This window comes from Seriola dumerili, unplaced genomic scaffold (assembly GCF_002260705.1).
Source record: "Seriola dumerili isolate Sdu_G_001 unplaced genomic scaffold, Sdu_1.0 BDQW01000138.1, whole genome shotgun sequence".
NCBI lineage: Eukaryota > Metazoa > Chordata > Actinopteri > Carangiformes > Carangidae > Seriola > Seriola dumerili.
The window spans coordinates 3,397,039-3,419,089 of NW_019174393.1; the positions used below are offsets into that span (position 1 = coordinate 3,397,039).

The window sequence follows — 22,051 nt, forward strand, 5'->3', positions numbered from 1 at the left end:
AGAAAAGAGAAAAAAAAATTGGTGGGAAAAAAAAGAGAAAGAAAACAATTTTTTTGCAGATGAAAAGTTGTTTTTTTTTATGACAGGATTTCAGAATAAAAGTCAGAGGAAGTTCCTTACCTGTTCAGTGTGCAGGCCTGTTGATCTCTGATGACATGAACCACCTCACTCTCCTGAAGGAAACACAAAAAAAGTTCAATGAATTGGGGATTTGTAACTGGAACCTCTGGTCATTGGATATCTCGACATGCAGCTTGAATTTGCTGAAACCTGAAGGAATCGATGAGCGCCCCCCCCCCCCCCCCCCCCCGAGGGGCTGCGCTCACATTACAGGTCAAAACCAGGTGCCATATTAGTTACTCATCAGCCCAGAGAAAGAGCTGCTGCATGACTGGGTGGAGACACATGTTGCAGGTTTCCAATGTCGACTCCGCCTGAGGAGTTTAAGAGAGAAACAGTCCAGACAGTCCTTTAAACGTCCTCGTAATGAAATTCTGCTGCTACGGTTTAATAGTTAACTGCTCTTGCAACCGCAGCTTTCACACAGTTTAACACGACGCTGTTAATAGAGAAGTCTCAGCTACTGATGAGGCTGTGGTGTTGAGACAGTGTGAGGGTGGTGGTGACAGGGTGGCGCTCTGAAATACATGTGGTTGTAAAAAAAATAAATAACAACAGCAATAATATGATGATTGATGAAGTGTCTGCAAATATGTTTAAAGCTGCAGCTGGAATTTTAAATGCAGCAAAAACACTTTTAACTGAAGAATATTTAAGTAAAATAAACACAATATGCATCTTGTTGCTCGTCCAATGACTGGAAGCACCACGAAAAGGTGATTTATTTATTTGTCAGCCCTCCATTAAATAACATGAGGTGGAATTGTGGCACTTTCAAATGTTTTTGGAAAGTTGAGCTTTCAAATAACTTCAACCCCCACGATGCACTGCAGCTGATACTGTGACTATTGCTACAAACTATCTGAATCCGGCTTGACGTCCGCAACAGAAACCGCTACAGAAAAGCCTGCGGATCAAAGTGGAAGAAGCGGGCTTATACTCACAGCACAGTGATGGCATTGTTAATTAAACGTAATTAATTCACAGAAACTGCCAGAAATCTCGTATTATCTATCAGAGAGAAAGCATATTACTGCGGGGAATAATAACAAAAAGCTGGAGCTCTGCCTGAGTTTAAATAGAGCCCTTCATCAGGGCATGAATTAAACTAAAGGCATTTTAATTTGTGATAATACAAGAAGAGAGGCCCAGTTTTTCTCTCATAACGATAACATTAGCTCTTATAGGCACAGCAGGCTCTAAAATAAAGGGACTTCTTAACTGAGGAGATAAAGGAAAAATCAATTTGGAGAGTAATCTTCATAATGAGACAACCAAACAGACAAAAAGCGAAGCCGCGGCGCGAGTGTGTAATGAACAAAGAGCGGCCCAGGCCCCGAGTGTTGCGGAACGAGCCTCCAGTAATTCAGCTCACAGGTATCTACGTTTTCATTTCACACGGTTACACTCGGCCTGTGCTGCAGGAACAAGAATGAATCTCGCCCATGCTGCCTTTCACTTCGCATTGAAACGAGTAGCAAAGCAGCAAGTGATGCAAGACAAGAATGTGTGTGCATGTTGTGTGTGTGTGTGTGTGTGTGTGTGTGTGGGGTGAAGTTTGTTTGGCAGCACTTCTAACAATGTTGAGGCCCTCGGTGCTATCCAACAGAATGGCCCAGTCTGTCTCCACTCTATCTCAAAGAACCATATGCTTCGGGATAGCAGAGCCGACTGGTGGGAGTGTGTCTGTGTGTGTGTGAGTGTGTGTGTGTGTATTCATTTGTTTGCGTGAGTGTGTGTCCATATGTTCTAGCATCTAACATCCAACATCTAAACATCCAGATGGCGAAGCATCAGTCGACACAATGTTTCCTTCCATCATCAGGAAGTAGCTTGAAAACCGTAAAGACAATAAATATTCATTATCTGGGATTTAGGGAGCGACCGCAGCAGCAGCAGTTATCAAATTATGATTTATAAAAAATAAATAAATAAATTAAAAAAAAAGAGAAAAAGAAAGATTTTTATTTTTAAAAACAGAATCAGACTGAGGATGACAGATAAGATGAGAAAAGGCTGGGGTGTAAATAACCTAAAGGAGTGGATTAAATTTGCGATTCAAACAAACCCAGTCGTCCCGATCCATTTGTGAGGCTGTTATCAGCTGGATTTACAGACGACGGCGAAACGTATCAACCGAAGTGATTTTAAAAAAGGAACCAATCAAAGCTCATCCTCCATACTCCGAATGGTTGTTCTCATTCCTCAGATTTAATGCTCCAGCCCAGATGATCTCATAACTACAGAAGCACAGACTCCACTTGACCAGATTAATCAGGCAAACCGGGCAAATGTTTGGGCCCCCCCCCAAAGGGAAAAGGGGGCCCCTGATGGCCCCTCATACTGGCACATTTTGCAATGACAATTAAATTCCCCTTTAAACCTCCCATTAAGGCGCAGTGCACTGCTGCTGCCCTAAGCCCCACTCAGCGGAGCCCCTGATGATGTGTGCTAGCGATAGCCTGCATTGGAGGCGTTCAGGGAGCGTCGGTAAATTGTTTCATCTAACATAGGATGCAAGTGAGGCGTTCTTGAACAACGGTAAATTGTACCATCAAACATAGCATGCAGGTGAGGCGTTCAGGGAACATAGTTAAATTGTTTTGTCTAACGTAACCTGGATGTGAGGCGTTCTGGAGACATACTACTGATGATGATGATGATGATGATGATGATGACGTGCAGCTTGTGTATAGTTTGTCTCTACCTCGAGAATTTGGGCCTCATCACCCGTGGCTGATACCAGAATACCATCCATCTGAATTTCCACTTCTGCACACGTCAACATGACTAAACACGGAGACACTCATTAATAATACAATAACCACCACTGTGTTGTTATTTATATTACAGCTGTAAAAGCAGCACTGGTGCCTTCACAGATTAGTTTCACTTTGTAACTTTTCCTCCACTGTTATTGTCATTTTTGTTTTTCTGTCCTTTCATGGATTCTAATAGAAACATTACATAAAGTATTAATGGTCCAAGTTCATGTCCTGCAGGAAGTAAACTCAACCCCAGGCTGCTTCCTTCTCAATGCAACTGCAGGAAAATGATGTACAGGCCCTGAAATAATTCGACTGATGACGACACGCCGATAACCAAAAGGCAAAAAGTTTCTCTCGTAATTACAAAGATCCTAAATCACAATAAAGACGCCAGAGTCGTTTCTTCCCCTCATCTGAGGCCTGAAAGCATCTGAACACATCTGAAACATTTCCATGGCTTTTATTAAATTTTCAGAAGCTATTGTGCATTCTTCTCTCCGGCTCACCCTCCGCTGACCTCTCCTCTGCCTCGTTCATTTCCAATCTCCTCTTCAATATGATTCAATAACTGCCTCTGCTGTGAATCAGCAAAAGGTAGGAAAAGGCAGGAGGCCAGTGTTGCATATTATTTTGATTTAAAGAATAAAGTTTTCTTCTGATTTTTTTTTGAGATAGTGAGATTGTAATGTGAATCAAATGTATTCTTCCTATGATTTGTATTTGTATCAGCGGTAAAAATCGTGATTTTCTTTCCAATGTTTGGCTCGACTTATAAAAACGGAGGCAGACGGAGGACAGACACACTCAGCAGGTCCAGATTGTAGACTGGGACGCCCCCTCTGCTCCCTGTCTGACCTCTATGCCAGGAAAGTGCACGCATGCACACACACACACACACACACACACACACACACAGTCTCTGTCCTGTCTGTCACACACACACCATGGGTCATGTGTCATGATGTGCCAAGAGAGACAGTCGAACAATGGCAGCCACGTCCACAGACAAAGACCCCAAACACACTTTCTCCTACGAACACACACACACACACACACAACTGAACCTCATGCTTAATGCTTCATTATTTTTGTGTAGCTGAATATGAACACACACACACACACACACAAAATAAAACAGAGACTGAGAAAAGAGGGAGAAAAAGTGAGTCGGACATTTATCAGGGTGTTGATGTTGGCAGACGTTGTTTTAAGGAATTTAAGTTTTAAGGGATTTCACTGCAGGAGCATCAAAAACAGACTCCAGTGGTCAATCTGTGTAATTTGGGGAATTTTTTTTTTTTTCTTTCTTCAGTTTTTCCTTTGTGTATCGTTGTTTAGCCAAGTTCACATTTGTGGCATTAACAAGATGTGCAGACTTTTAACTGCAAACGTCATTGACTCTGAAACTGAAGTATTTCCTCCAGCTGTGCTGCATTTTGTTTCGTGGTCAGCCAATCACATCCCATATCAACAACCATGTCTTTAGTCTTTACGTAAAATTATGTGACACTTGTTATTTACTCTCCTCATATTATGTGCACGTCTCAAGTTTAAGCATCCAAATAAAATCCAGATGCAATTTAATACACTTTAATAAACATTTATCAACATACACACGTCAGACAAGAAAATCTAATTAAGCATGTGGCCAGTGTTATCGGATACATAGTTCATCTGTGTAAATGCCAATTTTAAATAAGGTTTGAGGTTTGATATTTAAAAAAAAACCCAAGTGAAACACACACCCTCACCCTCAGCGATAATATCGTATATTGCGATATTTGGCCAGGTGTGTATCGAGATATTACATTTTGGATATCGCACAAGCCTATTTCTCTTCACAATGATCAATACTATAGTTTGTGTCCAGATGATTTTCCTGCAAGATCAATCAACTAATTATCTGAGCACTATGATCCGTATTGAAACCAAAAATAAAAGTTTCCTCTTTTTAAAGAGTGAAATAACAATGATGGCACTTTTCAGCTGAGAGCACTTAGAGAAAGACTAGACCGCTCAAGGTCACATACTAGGTTTCCTGTCTCTTCTCTCCTGATGGTAGTTTTAATTAACAGGACATTAAAGTGCAGCTGAGGCCTGGAGATTGTTCCGCTAATTAACAATAAGGCGACTTCTACTCCTGTTTGCTGATGATGCCATTCTGTTTACTGATGTATGTGAGGAGCAGTCAGGTAACTCGAGGTCAGCGGCTCTATTTAAAAGGATGAAATCACAGTTTGAAATCTGATTTTTTCCACAGATTCCATTCTCACAGAGCTGCAGAGGATTTCACCAAATTCTTTCATTTAAAAAACAATACTGTAACTTCTCCATAAAGCCGACTGCACGAAACTGCAAGCTCTATACACACACACACACACTTTCTTTTCACACGGCTTTAAGTGACAAATGCAGCAGTGAATCGTGTTTCCGTGGCCAAATGATTAGCTACTCAGGTGTGGAAGTCATGAGACAGCTTTACGTTCCAGTCATCAAACCTTTAAAACGCCGATCTTTACTGGAATCCAACAAACATGTCAACACACTGGTTTTGTATCATGAAAAGCGTCAACCAGGCTGAAGCAGTTAAAATGAGAGTTCATACTCATCAGGTAGACACCGCTAATAAATGCTTATGTCCGCTGCATGTGTAAGTAGGCAACTGCTTGTTAATGCATGAGCTGCAGCATCTCGAAACGGCATGGTGTCAAGAAGAGCCGAGGCTGGGGGGGGGGGCATTTAGGGGATAGAAGAAGAAAACATGTGTGCACAAGTACTGTGAAAACGACATATTAGCTATTCTGTCAAAATAGATAATGAATGTTAAAACTATGCAAATGCTAAACTTATCTGCATAAGTCCTTTTTAAACATAGGATGTGTAAATGACTGTGTTTGTGTGTGTGTGTGTGTGTGTGTGTGTGTGTGTATGTGTGTGTATGTGTAGGCTTATTTGTGTAGGATTTTAAGCAATTAGGACAGGAAACAGAGGCTGTTGCTTTGTCTTCCCTGTGGAATTAAGTTATGCACCGTCAACACACACACACACACACACACACACACACACAGCAAATTCCCATTCTGACCGACGACACGGTCTCAGCTGTGAAACACACACGCAAATACACACACACACACACACACATACATACACACACACAGCAAATTCCCATTCTGACCGACAACACGGTCTCAGCTGTGAAACACACACGCAAATACACACACACACTTAAAAAGCACAATCTCAACTTCCTCTTGACCCATTTCCCAAACACAACACACCACCTCTCTTTTTTTTTCATCCCATCTCTGCACACACAGACGACCCCCCCCCCCCCCCCCCCCGTCTATCTCTCTCTCCTCATCTGCTGGGAGCAAAGCCACTTCTGCTTTGTGTCACCAGATCAGAGGACACACACACACACACACACACACACAGTTAATCAGTTTGTTTATGAGGCCAAAGGCATGCAGGGCAAAATCCTTCTGTAAACTGTACTGTACTGTGTCTCTGGCGACTCTGCTGCTCTGTTCCACGGCCCAGGAGGGTAATGACTCGACTGTATGACTGATAAATGGGGCAGATATTTTGGCTTCCATTTGATTAATTATAGATTTATCAAAGAACTGATACAGATTAGGAAAAACTGCCAAATTGTGTGGTGTAGACCTGTCTGACCTGAATCCATGCTAGCGATGTCACTAATGTGCTTTATAAGACATGGTAAGAGACACAAATTGTCATAAAAATAAAGAAAATACACCCCCTTAAAGGCTCCAGGGAAAGAAGAGGAGATGAAATGAGGAATATGACGCTGGGAGGCAAACAAGGAGGGGGTGGAAAAAGTAAGAGAACGACGGCGAGGAGAGATAAAAACGTGAAGAGTTGCAGCCATTTGTTTAACAGTCTGACAGGAAATGTTGACTCTGGCCGCAACTGTACGCTCTCGATCAAGGCCGCCGAGACGCGGCGGCTTTTCGAAAATGGAGTGGAAACTAAATGGATCCATGCTGGTGGAGGAATTTCTTTGTTTACAGAGATATGTTTGGAGAGAGGTAAAGAGGAGGAAATGAGAAAAAGACAAGAGGGCAGACGAATCTAAGATACACCGAATGAAAATCCAATATGCGAGAGCAGCGAAGAAAAACTAAATAAATAAATAAATAAAAATAATTTCATAATGTCTCAAAACCGTTTTGTGTGGATCTTTCTATCTCATGTTTCCGCTCTTTCCTTTTTTCTTTTCCTTTTGTCCCTCAATGCTTCCCGTCCTCCCACCTCCATTTCTCTCTCTCTAAAAAAAAATGAAAAATAAAATAATATTTCTAAGGATTTAAAAAATATAATTATTTTGCAACAATACATTTATACCCCCTCCCCCCTCGGTCAAGGTTGACTGAACACCAGCAGGCTTCACATTCACTTAATTCCACACATTCTTAATAGCGAATACAACCACAGTCTTGTTGTACACTTAGAATCAAACAACTCGATGGAGGAAAAACTGTCCTTGCTGGTCAGACACAGCATATAATGGCAGAATGTTCACAGAGAAATCAATTTATCTGAACGGATTAGCAACAATAAGTGTCTTTTCTTGGCTTCTCTTGCAGGGGGATGTAAGGACTCGGTGCCCAAATATTTGCTAAAAATGCTTTTTTTTTTTTTTTGAAGGTCATGAAATAAAAAGGATTTTTACAAAAATTTTTTTTTACCGATTTCAGGACATTTTTATTAAATGAAATGATGAATAATACTGAAAATAAAAGGCCTAGGGGGATTTAAGGTCACGTAAAGAGAAAATAGAAATGTGCTCGGATCACAATCTACATTAGGAGTTTTCGAGACCTTAAAAAGGAGACCTTGCTGAAATGCTGCTGGCCCCCCTTTTAAATTTCAAAACTCCGAGGGTCGTGTTTCATGACGAATCCTTTTATTGATTCGTCACGCTCCAATCACGTGACCCTCCTCCGGAAGAAAACAAACGGCATCAAACAGAATCACGGTCATGTGACAGGCATTTTCAGGCGTGTTAGTATGGATGGAGATTATCTATGACACAGAGCTAAAGCACACATCTGGATGGACATCGATTTGGTTTTAAAATGAATCACGAGGGGGCTGGAGCCAATCCCAGCTGACATCGGCCGAGGGGGGCGGGGCACTGACATTATAGCGACAAACAAACCTTTCTCACTCAGATTCACACCTACGGGCAATTGAGAGCCGCCACTTAACCTAACGTACATGTCTTTGGATTGTGGGAGGAAGCCGGAGCACCGGGGGGGAAACTGCAGATTCAAACCCAGAACCTTGTTGCTGTGAGGCGACAGTGCTAACCACTGCACCGCCCACCTTAGGTTATTATCTAGCTTTATCAACAAGCACCGCCTGTTTTGTTGCGCCATTGTTTGGTGTGAGCAGGGCCTTTAGTGACTGACTGAATTTCAAAACTGTTGGTAATAAACTTGACCATGTGAAAACAAGTAAGTCTTTTTTCCCCCCAGTGGCAGATTTTTTTATCATTTATTAAGAAAATATAAGTTTAAAACTCCAGTGTGATTAACAAATGAAAGGTCTGCTGTCATCTAAGTGCAGTTTTGGCAGAAGAGTATTTTTTATTTTTTTTTTTTTTGGAGAAATGTCTGAAAACTTAATGCAAAATATCTCTACTCAACTGTTCTACAGCAGGGGTGGATGGCCGGGTAGGTGGGGGCAAACACATCTGCTTCTGCTCAACATGACTGACATTCCTCAGGGAAGAGGGAGTCAGGAACAGCAGGCCGGATGGTAATGAAGTAGACTCTTACACCAACGTCAAGTCTCTCCCCAAAATCCTCTCCCAACAGGCATCTCTGCAGATCAGAGGTAAGAGGTGTCTGCCGTGTAAACAAAATCCCACGACTTCCAATCTGTGCAACCAAAGGGTGTGGGAACTGAGCTGACACCGTGGCCTTCATGTAAATTTATGACTTTTCCTTGGCAGCCCATTACTCAGTCAGAGGGCTTTGGTGACTTCAGTGAATAAAAATGTTCTCTCTTGGTTTATTACCGCAGTTTGTCAATGTGTTAAATAAGTTGGAAAATATCTCCCGGTGCAGCCTCCTCAGTCATGTCACTGAGGTGGAGGTGCCAATGTCGAGGACCCCGGCAGAAGAAAAGCAGGGTGGCCCAGAAGAAAAGAAAGTTGAATCAGGGTCAAAGTGACATCATCCGGCGCAAAACATTGGCTAATTAAATATGAGGAAGCACCATGTAATGAGGACAACGTCATTTCACCTCGTAGAGACAGAGGAGAAAACAGTTGTCATCATGGGAACTTTCCAGACTGATCAGCCTTCAAGCTACTGGACGAACTATTCAAACTGGACTTCCTCATTGGTATTTTATCGTTTCGCCAGTATGTTAAGTTACACCCTACCTTGTTGTGCAACGTTGAATCCCGTCATTAGCCTGACAACCTTCTCCGAAAACCAATGGGCTGCATATCCTTGCATATAAACCGGTGACCTTTTAACGAGCCCCCGGGCGAGGATCCTGGGATTGAGTCTGGCAAAAAAAGTTATGTAGTCAGGCGAGGTTGTAAAGTTAACGATACTCCACTCTTTACTGGTCCCATCACTGCCCCACCTGGGTGGCAAGTTAGCAGATTTGTTGTCGCTTTAGAGTTCACAAAGTCGTCCATAAATGGCTTCAGGGTCATGATTGTCCAATCACGACACACGATTGCTATAGCAGATCAATGGAACGTGCAATAGGTCAAGCTGGTAGTGAATTTTGAGAGCGCCCTCTGCTGGAGCCCAAGGTAAACTACTCCAAATGCTCTGATAGGCTTAAAGAATAGAGTTCAAAGAAGTCGAGTGAATCTTTATTTATAAAACGCCAAATCACAACAGAAGTTATCTCAAGGCACTTTTCAGGTCTAGACTGCAGTCGTTAAAGAACCAACAATTCTCACCGTTAGCGAGCACTAGCGTGACAGTGGCAAGGAAACACTTCAGTTTAAGAGGACAAGCTTCAAAATATGTAACTTTGAACTGAATCAGCTCAGATCAAAGTTACATATTTTGAAGCTTGAATTTCAAATAAAAAGTGACAGCCCTGTTAACCAACAGGGACTGGTCAATTATTCTGACTGACAACTACAATCCTCAGGGACCGGCTAAAAATTATTGCATTTAATAGTGTGTCATCATCCATCTTCTGAAGAGCTCCTTCATCTAATTCTCCTGGCATGGATCCGTCCAGTCAACTACTTTGTAAACACCATTTATGGGTTACAAACAGAGGTCGACCAAGTAATCGGTTTGGGCGATTAATCGGTTTTGCACGGAGTCTCCATTCATGAAGTCAAGGCAACGTCAGCTGAGGGGAACCAAAGTGCAACAGGTGTCAGCTTCAATCTCAAACAGAATCTTGCTCTCAATCACAGGCATCTATTTTCAGGGGTAAATACAACCCCTAAAACCCCTGTTTCGCCACTGAGCCTAATCGAGCAGAAGTGCCATATAAAAAAATAATAATAATATTCCACATGACACACAATCAAACTACAGTCAAAAGACACAACTCCCACACCCGAAGCAGCAGCAGCGGCGGCGAGCAGTGAGCACCAGTGAGAGTCAGAACTTCTCTCTCTCTCTGCAGCAGAAAATGAAATGCCAAGCCTGGCTAAGGACATAATGAAAAAGCTATTATCAGCATGAGCTTTCATCAGCACCGCATTCAACCATGTTCAATACAAACTGATTCTCTCATCTCATGCTGTACCCATCTGAATGCCGGGATATAATAACGGAGGCGAGATAAGAGAGAGAGATCACTGTCCCCCCCCCCCCCCCCCCCCGTTGAAGAAGTGCATCAGCACATTTACAGACAAGGCGAAGTTTTCACGAGCGGCGCACAGGGACACACTCGCCGCCGCAAAGGCCAACATAATCAACCTGTCATTGTAAGCGTCTGATTCATTTATATCATTAGTGGACCCTGTATATATATATATATATATATATATATGATGGTTCTTTTTCCAATATACCGCCAATATCAGTGACCCTTAATCTGTCAGTATTTTCATTTTCCTCCTTTTGTTGCGTCTAATTCTTGATGTATTTATTCTCCCCATAAGTTTCCATCCATCCGTCACCTCCAACATTACTGCCTCTGAATTCAAATACAGCTGCTTCATACAATATTCAGTGAAATATTGAATTATATATATAGTACGATACAATATTCAAACTATATCCGGAATATATTAAGGTGTAATGAAGAGGAGTCAGGCCTGTCAAGTATGAACTATGCATTAAATTGCAAAAGATTCTCAGGTATGGCAGCTATACTGTGACTGGAAATATTGTGACAAACAAGATGGTTTAAGAGGTAACACCCTGCAAAATGTTCAGTTTTATTCTTCATCAATCAACAGCGCAACACTGGATATCTCAAAAAGATTTTTAAATATCATTTTGGTTTATTAAAACTTTTCGCCGTCATTTCATCAGTTAAGACGATTGCTCAAAGTAAATGCAGAGATCTGGAAACAGGATAAAAAAAAAAAAGTTTGATCAGCCCAGGTTGTGTATCGCTGAGTAAACTGATGTTTCTAAGAGCGCGAGTCTTTTTTTCCTTCTTTCATGTTTTCAGATCTTGGCGAGTCCAGTTTTTCTTTTTTTCTTTTTTCCTACAAGTGAAAATGTCAAAGACCAAAGGGATGTTCAGTGATTTTCGCAGGAGGTTTTACTTCTCTTGCGCCCACCGTCATTAAAGGGGAAGCCTGCGTGTCAGACTCTGAAAACCCATGGTCAAAGTCAAATGACTAACCGACAATAATCTCTTACATCCATCATTTTCACCCGGCTGAAATGTAGGCGTTCAATCTCTCTTTTATACACCATTGCTTCCTTTTCACAGTCGTTCCCTCAGCCACAGAATCTCTCCTGCAGGGCACGTTCGGAGCACATGCGAAAATTGAGAATTGCTTTTTCATTAAATGAAACCTGTGTAAACATGGAAGCAGAACAAAAGGAATATTGGAGGTTATACAATATTTCAGATGTATCTAAGGATGCTTGTGCATGCAGCGCAGGGATCCTCAGATACACTTCAGGGGCTTTTTTTTTTTTTTTGGAACATCGTATTTTTATACCACCTCTCTGCGCAGTCTGTGCGATGCCTGCAGTAATTCAGTTCAAGCAGATCCTCTCTGTCTGCTGGACCAAATAATCCGTCCATAATACTCTACATGGTCACACTGAGAACTCAAAGTATTCAGCCCCCTTCACTTTTTGCAAACTTTATTGTGTTGTATGGAAAAATGGAAATGGAGAACTTTTGGGGCTCAATGAAAATGTATCATATAACGTGTCTCCTTGATAAAGAAATATGAGGAGACATTTACAAGCAACATTATTTCATTTATTTGAATACAAAAAGTACATTAGGGTTTTAATCATTTCTGCTTCAAACTGCATTCATTTAATAATTATATAATTATTTAAACTTTAAACTGCTACAACAGTAGGAACAGCTCTATAATTAAGTCGTTTTTCTTGGTTCTAAATGCCAAAAAAAGTCGACCGAGTCCGTCTAGAGACAAAGAACAGTGTCTCCCTCAGGGTGAGGTTCGACTACTAGTGGTGGTGGGTGACTGATGTGCATTCACAGACTCATGCAGAGGAGGAGAGTGTAAGGCAGGTTATAATCAGGAGCTGCAATCTACGGATGTCCCCTAAACACCTCAAATATCAGTAGATGCTACAATTGACCAATATTCCATGAACGCATCGCATGCATTGGTAGACACAAGCACAGAGAAGCCTCTAGCCCCCGCTCTGATAAAAAATCTGCTTTAAAACAGTGAAATAAGGTTCTAATGTGAGATTGTAAATTGAAACTGTGATTTTATCTACCTGGACAAATCTTAATCTACCTGGGCGGGTCTTAATCTACCTGGAGGACCAGTCTTCCGCCCTGCGTTGAGCCTAGTCAACAGTGGCTCAGTGACAGTGACAGTGACAGTGTTATTGTGTTATCAACTTCTTATTTAATAAATAAAAAAAGAAAAAGAAAATAGAGGCTGCTTGAGCTGAATTTTGTAAAACATTTAATTGACAGACGAGCGCCTAAAAACATTTTACAGTTCACATCTATTTTTAGTCGCAAATACAGTGACACAGTCGCCCTGTGGAGCCCTGAAGAGAGAGACTTTTCTGGAGCAGGACAGAAACTGTTACATTTGTTGACAGTAATAAAGACAGTCCCTGTCTTCTGTAGCGTGTGTGTGTGTGTGTGTGTGTGGCTTGTACATGTGCGAGCGGAGTTTACATTTTTGAGCCAGCCTTACACAGCTGCAGCTCCCCTCCGAGACACACAAACACCCACACAGAAATAAAGATGCAAACGTGCTGAACTTCCTCCTGCAAAACAAACCCGTGCTTTCCTGTACACCTCCCAGAGGAAGGTGGGAGTATACTTATGTGTGTGTGTGTAGTTACACGTTTGAGACTTGTCTCAGAAATATAAGTAAAGTAGAAGTGAATAGAGATATAACACAAGTGGGCGGATGGAATACTGTATGGGCTTCCTGATCAGCAGCTAGGAGGCCACGGCTCAGGTGGTAGAGTGGGTTGGCGGTTCGATCCCCGGCTCCCTTAAACACAGTCTCGTTATCCGACATAAACCCTGCGCCACATTGAAACAGCTGAGCGTGATCTGCTGTAGCAACCCCTCATGGGAGCAGGTGAGCAGCAGGAGCTAAAAAAAAAAAAAAAAAACCCCTTCAAATTAAAAATATAACCAAAATCTGATGAAATAATCTGAACTCAACGCCCATTTAATAGATTTTCCCAGAGCTTTCAACCACATCAAGCAACCACTTTAAGGTTCCCTGTGGAGGTTTTGATCTCCAGCAGCTAAGAAGCTGTATTTTTATCTCGTGTTTGGATCGCATCAGTGCCAGAGAGAACCAGCGGCCAGTTGCACAAAACACCTCAAGTTAAGATTTTCCTTGAAGTCTGAGTCAAGGTTTCCTTAAAATAAAAAAAGTTTGCATAAAACGCACCCTTAAGTCTTCTCCTTAAGGTTTCCTCAAAATGTTCTAGTATCTAAAGTCTTATACTTAAGGAATCACTTGAAGTCAGTTAAATCGCTGCACAAAAGACATTAGTGACCAAAGTAAGGAAGTACTGACTCCATCTTAACTGTCACTGCTGCAAGTGTCGTAACTTTTTTCCTCAACGCAGGAAACATTTTAAGAGATTCTGTGCAACATTCGTTATATAAATCCCTCAGCTGAGGAGAAATAAAACAATACTTACATAGAAAACTTAAGGTGTTTTGTGCAACTGTTATTTACAATTCCTACTGTTCCCCGGCTGACACAAACTCCATGGTGTTCTCCACAGTTCATGCAATTTAACATCATTAATGAAACTCTTCCTTTAGAATTTTCATATTAAAAGTCCTGCAGCCTTCCCTCCATACGTAGGCTTTTAGAGTGAAAAAACATCAGGAAGTGATGAGCCGTGCTGCTGGTGGCGTACTATCCATCAGGAATACAGAAGAGAAGAACCAGCTGGAAATAATGATAGTATGAAGACATTATTTCGGTTGGATAATTTAGTGCTGTAGAAAATGTACATTAGACTGAATCCACCATGGGAGCTGTTGGCTGCAGGTAATTCCCTCAATGTTTTTCTTTCACCCCACCTTCATTAGCGTCGGGCCTTTATTGGGCCGTTATTTGAATTCTGGCTTTAATGTGAGAATTTACGGCGGTCCTGCTGGTGCCTTCACACTGTCCCATTGATCTACAGGTTGTGGTAATGCGCCAAAACCTGCAGCCGTCTGCCAGCGAGACTGCCAGCAATTAAACCTGGATGTAAAGAATGCAGGTTTCAAACTTTTAACGTCGTTGGTTTGGTGCCAAATAAAGCCCCAACAGGAGCCGCTGCTGTGTGTCAAGCAGCAGATATGATTAATTTGTTTAAATATAAATTGTTTAATATTAATAATCTGCGATCGGACTGAAGATAAACATCAGCACAGTTGCATAAACACTTTATTATTACAGCTGAACTACTTCCTGTATCATGTCTTCCTGTTGCTCTCCATCATCCTTACTGCCTCTCATGTCTTTACACACACACACACACACACACACACACACACGCACACACACAGTGAGGCCGGACACCGGAGACATAATGTGTGTGTTTGTGTTTGTTAAACGGCCAAATAATTAGGTGAGCAGCTCTGCGATGCTGCTATGTGTTGACACAGCAACTCCAGTGTAATTAACTGGTGTTTATGAGAATTTTATATGACGTCGCCTATAGACAGAGAAGCAGGAGTCCTTTGTCTGAGTGCAGGAATTTCTCAATAAAACAACCACCAACTGCCCCACGAGGCCGTGATGTTCATTACACAACAGAAAACTAACGAGGAAAAGTTGTGCGGTGGATGGAAAATAGAAAGACGGCTTCATCGTGGTTTTGATTCTCACCTCCAGTGGGGTAAAACTAAAGGAGAAAAGCTGATGTTATGTAAATCAAAGAAAGGTCAGAAAGTTTGCAGCTGGACCACGAGGAAACAACTTGACTCAACTAAAAAGCTGAAGGATACTTGGACAACTTTACACAATTTGTTCAGTCATAATCTTTAATTTGTCGAGGTTTTCTGTGGGCTCATCTTTGTCTGTCACACCATTAATCATTAATCAACGTCAGCAGTCACCCACTTGACCTGCTCATGTGCAGAAGCTGGAAGTTTGAGAGTTCAGAGGTAAAAAAACAAAACAAAAAACAAACTTTGGCTTTTATAATTTTGAAATTTGCTGACATTTAGCAAATTAGCATATTAGCTAAATCGAGTCATTAGGTTTAAGGGGAATCCCGTCATGTTGCATGGAGAAAGGAAAAAGTCTGAAGAGGTCAAAACTCCAGCAGCACTTGTACAAAGAACAACTTTTTTTTTCCCCTGTGTTTTGACTCTTCGCCCGTCACGGGTGAAGTGCGGGTGAAGTGCGGGTGAAGCGCGGGTGAAGCGCGGGTGACTCTGATGAAGGCCACGAGCTGAAACACGTCCATCCCACAATAAAGTTGTTTCTTCAGACTACAAGTGTTGCAGGAGTTTTGACCTCTTCCTGAACTGTGCTGTTGGATAAGTGGCGCCGGGTGGAGATTCAGGGGATTCACAAAAGTCGTCTGTTTATTCATCAGTCACGGCTTACACCGTCTCATGCTGGAGCCGTAATAATTAGTTGATTCGTTGACTGATTCGTCAGCAACTACTTTGGGATTTTTGCCTCAAAAGTGACTCAGTTGTCAGAGATCCTCCGTTTGCAGCTTTTCTTTGTCCTACGTTGAAGTAGATGGAATATTATAAAGTTTTAGTCAGTTCATCAGACAAGACGAGACGAACTAAGATCAATGTTCTGCTTTTTTTTTTCCAGCTTTTTCTAAAGTTTTATAGACCAAATAATAAATCAGTCATTCAAGAATACAAGTGGGAGATTAATCGGTAAATGAAAATGATCATTAGTTGCTGTAATACAGTATTGTAAATAATTGAAATCACAAAAAGTGCAATAAATGTTCAGTATTTTTACATTTTTTTGTGGAATGCAAAAACTGATATTGTGACTGCCAAATAATCGCAATACGATTCTTTTAATTTTCTATTTGCACATCGTTCAGCCCAAGTACAAATGCTGACACTGAACGTGTGATGATTTCAGATGTAAAAAAGTGAAGTCAAGACGACGAGATGATGCTTGATAAAACTCTCCGTCCTTACCTGTTGAGCGTTCAGGCCTGTTGAAGTCTGATGACATGAACCACCTCAGTCTCCTCTCCTACACAAAGACACACAGAAAGGTTCATTCGTTCATTTCTAGTTCGGTTAAATTTGGGCTTCATTACCATCAAATAAAGAAATCCTCTTAACAGGAGTTCTACAGTATCTTCACCATGTACAGAGAACTTTATTAACACTGACACACACACACACTCGGAGCCGACAAAGAGAGCAGCAGCTGATTGAACATCACTCCCCGCTGAAAATCCTCTGTAAATAATTTTCAGCTGAAATTTGAGATTTGTGAGAATCCTCCCGTGGGTTTTTTTTTTTTTTTGTGTGAGAGCTTCGTCGGCCCGAGCCGTCAATTAGAGCTAAAACATGCAAATTAACTAAATTGAAGCCATGAGGTACGAACTGCCATTTGAAAGAAGGTTAATTATGCGGAGAAACTGCTACAAAACTGAGGAGAGAGGACGAACGAGGAAGTCAACTTCAGAGGGGAACACTCCCACACACCGTCTCTGTTCAAAGAGACAGTGGGGGGAGAGTACTCGACAAAGTAGGACACACACACACACACACACACACATATAGATGCTAATTGCACTTAATGGAGGTAACACTCCGACTCTTTTTTCTATGACTCAGTCTAATCAGACTTTTAGTGGTCCATGTAATCTGGACCAAACTAATCAACCACCTACGCTACCACCAATCACCCATGACTCAGAACACTCCACTGCACAGTCTGTCGGGAGGATCAACCTCATATTCGCAGTGCTCGACGCTCCACAGTTACCACCGATTAAACTGATTTCGCGTCTCCGCGGCACGCCGTCCTGATCCAGGACCAGTTGTCATCGAGCTTCACACAATGAGGATCGCGCCTCGACTTCAAAGCGCAACAGCTAACGGTGAAGAGTTTGGCGAGATGAAGACCGGCTCTGGCACCGAGGTTCCCGCTTTTACTGCAGTGAATATGAAACACGTGAAGGTGGGAAATTGATTGATACTCCTGCCAAGGCTGCGTAGTACTCTAAAGCTGTTATGTTTATTGGAGAGAAATAGTTTCCCCACACACTGACTACATGCTCCCAAAAATACAATTTATTAAGGATAATTAAATCTTCATCAGGCTCATCTGGGTTAAATCAGGTGAAGTCTACAGAGGAACCGAATATCAAAAAAATCATCCATCAGTGCACTGGTACCTTTTTCATCAGAGATGATAGAAAATGTTTAAAATCAGGACCAGGTCAGTTTCATTATACACTTTATGGGATACGTGTCAGGTTTTATTGATTCAAGACATTAGTGGTCGCTGCTGAAAGTGCTGATTCTTGAAACTAAAACCCTGGAGTAAAACATTGTTTTGTTTAAGCTGTTTACAATTTTTCACTGATTGTGTTGTTCTTTTTGCAGTTTAGCATCAAGTATTGTTGTGCAAACGGATGTTTAAGGGCTTGTCTACAACTGTGGTCTTTATGGGTGCACACAGGTTTAGTTGTGAGTCTACATAGTGTCTATTATTTATTAAGTTTATCAGTTTACAACGATATAAAAAGAGAGAAAAGTAGCGAATCCTCACGTCTGATGAGCCGGAACCAGAGAATATCTAATGATCAATCCATTACCAAGACAGTTGCTGATTCACCTTCTGTAGAGTGACTTTTCGATCAATTGCTGCTCCAATCCAACACAACAGAGTCAATAATAAGTGAAAAGGGGAATTGATCCTTGGCAGATCCATTGTTTATCCTGGACATCCACCCCACTGGTTGTCAACCCCAACCGGACGTCCAGCTACATTTCCAGTGGAGAACATTTTATTCCTCTTTCAGTTCGAGGTGACAAAAGGGAAAAACAAAAAGAAGAGAGAGAAGGTTGGAAGGATTACACTATATTCGCTCTTTAATTAACTGGATATTATGCATTCATCCATCCATCTGCCAATCACTCCTGCATCTACCCAGTGGTAAATACAACCTTCTGTATCGCAGCACAGAATATCCGTGGGACTTAGTGAACTCCCCAGGATTCAGGAGCAGCGGCAGTTCGTGCCTCTGCGTCTCATTGAGTCTATATAGTCATTTGTAAAGTAACTACAAGTGTTTGTTTTTCTATAGCGCGGCTATTTAAACATTTTCATACATTTCCCTGAAGAGTCCAAGACAGCCATATGGGAGAGATTTGAGTTTTCTATTTAGAATTGAATGATAGAACCGTTCAGACACATGGAGATAATAACTGCGCCAGTAATTTCTTTCCTTTATTAAATAGTCTATAACAGAGGACAGGATGACAGGATGATTACATATTTGAGATATTTACTGTCTTTATTTTATGTAACGCACCATTAACTTTGTCTCTGCCGCTTTTCCAACACCCTTTTAGAGTTGCACCAAAGCTTTGTAACCCCAAAGAACAGCTTGGGATGTTTTTTTTTAGTTCAGATTTAATGATTTAATGATGTTTTTCCAACCTAAATAGACAATAACAACCGACAGCAACAAGAAAACTTACATAGAGGGACAGAGTGATGTGCTGAACGCTCCACAAATTTCAGGACTATTTAAGGAAAAATTACAGCATCCAAATGTGAAGATGTTTCTGACGAGCAAAACACACAAGCGACAAACAAAATGTCTTCAACAACACCACAAAGGCCTTGGATTTTAGAAAGACATCTTTATACTTCCTTATAGAGTCAGTAAACAACAGTCAAAATCTTTGTTCAAAAGTTCTCACCTAGTCAGAGAGATGTGTACTCAGTGTTTAATACACCCTACCCTTGACTGCAGGGTGTGGTCAGAGCTGCATCAAACAGACCACAGGTTCATTGAATTCAACTATTTTGAAGTTGACTTTTTGGAAAAGTGACAGCCCTAATAATTAGTTTAGCAGCCAGGATCGTGAAGCATGAATAATTTCCCTGTGCAGGAACAAGATGTAGCTATAGAAGCTGTTGTATGACGGCTTACAGAAATAACGCCCTAGTTAGATTCACCTAAATCTTCATTTAAAGATATATATATATATATATATGGGGTAATAAAAATACAGCAGATTCCAGGTAAACAGTCAGAGGAACCAAATCCTGCAAGGTTTGGATGGTGGGTCCAGGTGGGCGGGGCTTGGTGACTGCTTTGTTGTGACATCACAAAGTTACAGAAGTCCTGACGGCTGGTTTTAAGGCTCAGTTTCTGAATACAGGCTGTGTGCATTTCTCTGTGGACTGAGGCTTTGATACTTTCACAGCATTAATATAGAAGCTAGACCTGATCTATAATCACACTACACATGGACAGAGACATTTATACTATATGGGACCTTTAAATATGCATATGATGCATTGAAGTAACAGCTGTAGGCTACTAAATTTAGCACAGTTCACTGTTTTGGTTCAATCTCACTGCTCTCTTAGTTAGAGCAGGGTGATAACAGTGGATCATTTAGCAGCTAAAGACACAGATTTCCCTCAGGAAGTGGTTGAGACCAAAAACAGAGCCACAAGAGAGGAATGTGCAGGTAAGCAACTGTTTGCTAACAAGTGTACTCAGGGTGTGGCCAGTGCACTGTGACATCACTGTGCAAGGTGTGGTCGGAGTGAAAAACCTTCAACCCGGGGGGATGAGTGAAATAAACACTTTCCTCTTCCTCGGTGTCGAGTTGCTCTATGAGGATGCTCTGGAACCGATGGTATTCAGAAAAGCCCTGGTGGCTCAAAATCCAATAAAACAAGGAGTTAACTCCTGCATTCTTGGAATTCCCCACCCCTGTAATATTGACGCCTGTATCAAATGACTGCTGCCGAGAGACGGAGGGAGACGGGGAAGTATGAGAGTGTTAAGAGAAATGGGAGTGAAGTAAACATATACACCCTATAAGCTGCAGGAACACCAGAGAAGAAACATAATACACACCCTGGGAAAAAAAAAAAAAAAGGGGTGGAAGAAAGAGATATTTTTCAACGTGCAAACTGAAACCTGCATATACTGTAAACACACACACACACACACACACACACAAAAACACACACACACACACAAAAACACACACACACACACCTCTGCTGTATGACAGATGGAGAACGAGTGTTGAATGCTGTGATGTGATTTGCAGCTTGATGTGTTTTTGCTGCTGGAGTATTTCATGATGGTTTATTACACTTTGAGTCTTTTAAATCAACGAAAACACACTGTCTCACACACACACACACACACACACACACACATACATACACACACACGCACACACAGACTCATACAGAGGGAGGAGAGGAGCCTTGTAAATCAGTTTTGCTGGCTGGTTCTTATCTGAGAAATGCCAGCCATGAGAGCAGGGCGGTACAGTGAGCTGACGGCTGTGCAGCTGAGCTTTCTCTCCCTTTAATGACTCGCACGGAGCCGCTGCCTCATTGAACAGCGGGGAGGAGGGCGAGCAGCTGCCAGGTCGAGGTAAGTACAGCATCACAATGTGCAATTAATGATGAAACGTGGTGAAACCGCACTGTATACTTAACTAATGTTTGAACGTAGATCAAAAAGTTACCTGAGTCGCTGCCGAGCTGGGTGGACTCGTTAACTGCCGACCAATTTTTCCAAGAAAAAAAATAAAACCAGTGTCGGTGATGATGTTAAACAGTCTCCATTTTCACTGTAGAACTGAGCAATAACCACTTTTATAATTTATTCCAATGCAACATCTTGATCTCATCCCTCTCACTGATGCACGATAAGTTGCCTTCACATGCCGGGCCACAGTTTTCGCCTTCTCCACGCCACGCCGCCAACGGTCTGACCGTCAATCCCATTCTTATGATCGCGATATCTCAGGAACTCCTTCAGGGAATTTCTTAAAACTTGGCATTAACATTCACTAGGACTCAAGGATGAACTGATTAGAATTTGGTGCTCAACAGTCAAAGGTCGAGGTCACTGTGACCTCACATCTCTCCAATTCTCACGGATGCAATATATCAAGAACGCCTCTGGGACATTTCATTACATCTGGTACAAACTTTCATTTGGACTCAAGGATGAACTGGTTATAATTTGCCGGTCAAAGGTCATTACCGGCACTCAATGAATCTTGGGGTAGGTGTTGCCCAGGAAAAGGAGGACGCATTTTTCGGCCGTATTTGAAAGGTGCCTTCGCAATCGGACAGTCCAGTCACGCCGCTTTGATGCAATCGCTCTTGAAATGCAGCCTCCGAAGGATGCCCCCCCCCCCCCTCTCTCTGAAATTGGGACCCAGCCTGGACAGACATGGCTGCAAGCTGCCTTCACTGAGGCAAGGATCAATATTAATTCTGCTGGAGAAAGATTCCCTTAAAAGTGGGCTGTACAATGTCTGATGGAAAG

The 22,051-nt window shown here is 41.8% G+C and overlaps 1 protein-coding gene across 1 annotated transcript in view; it reads right to left on the bottom strand.

Annotated features, from left to right (window-relative positions):
• Positions 1-22,051, bottom strand: part of LOC111225043 (plexin-B2-like) — a 176,042-nt gene that overhangs the window by 106,864 nt on the left and 47,127 nt on the right. The window contains exons 2-3 of the mRNA XM_022749789.1: positions 16,686-16,743; positions 121-173 (exon numbers count right to left, since the gene is read on the bottom strand). The gene's annotated coding sequence lies outside the window, so the exon portion shown is untranslated. The remainder of the gene's footprint in view (positions 1-120; positions 174-16,685; positions 16,744-22,051) is intronic.